The sequence below is a fragment of the Montipora foliosa genome, chromosome 1 (assembly GCF_036669935.1).
Source record: "Montipora foliosa isolate CH-2021 chromosome 1, ASM3666993v2, whole genome shotgun sequence".
Lineage (NCBI taxonomy): Eukaryota > Metazoa > Cnidaria > Anthozoa > Scleractinia > Acroporidae > Montipora > Montipora foliosa.
In genome coordinates, this window is record NC_090869.1 from 30047398 (window position 1) to 30048106 (window position 709).

A 709-nucleotide genomic window follows, 5' to 3' on the forward strand; every position below is an offset into this window, starting at 1 on the left:
AATTAGTCCATTTACATCGTGTTGCCCAAGAAGATTGCAAAGGAAAACTACAAACTGCAAAGTAGCAAACTTACTTATAGAAAGATTGCTTACATGTAAACTAGGTCGGCTTGATCTAAACTACAAGAAAAATACAATGCTGTTTAAAAAATGCGAATTAATTACAACTGTTCCACATTAAATTGTTCATTTACCTCGAAAAAATGGATTGAAGTAAAATTGATTTAACAGATCGGGGTAAACAGGTGTTTGGTAGAGTAAGTTGTACAAACCTTGTAAAATCATCGCTTCCCTCTCTTAAACAATATTTAATCTCACTTTTTTTGTTCAATGCGCGAGCTGCATGTCTGACGTTACAGGGATTGTAGCACATTCGCGCGCGCAGTATGGAGGCAAGGAACAGCATTTGCAAGAAAGGCTCTCTTTCTTCTTACGCTTCGCTCTCTCCTTTAAATAAACAAAAACGGCGAATGACCAATTTTGAGCTTTTGACGAGAGCATAAAGAGTGAATTGTTTATGATCAATAGTTGCTTCAAAATTGTTCCTACTATTCTTTAGCATAAACACACAGGGGATTATACAAAATTGCGCGCTCTCATTGGCTCGCTATCTCGGATTATCAGCCGATAATCACCTCGACGGACAAAATGGCTGCCAGTAGTCGTTTTGCCGCTGTAAATGAAGATGATTTCACGTTGAAATGTTTTT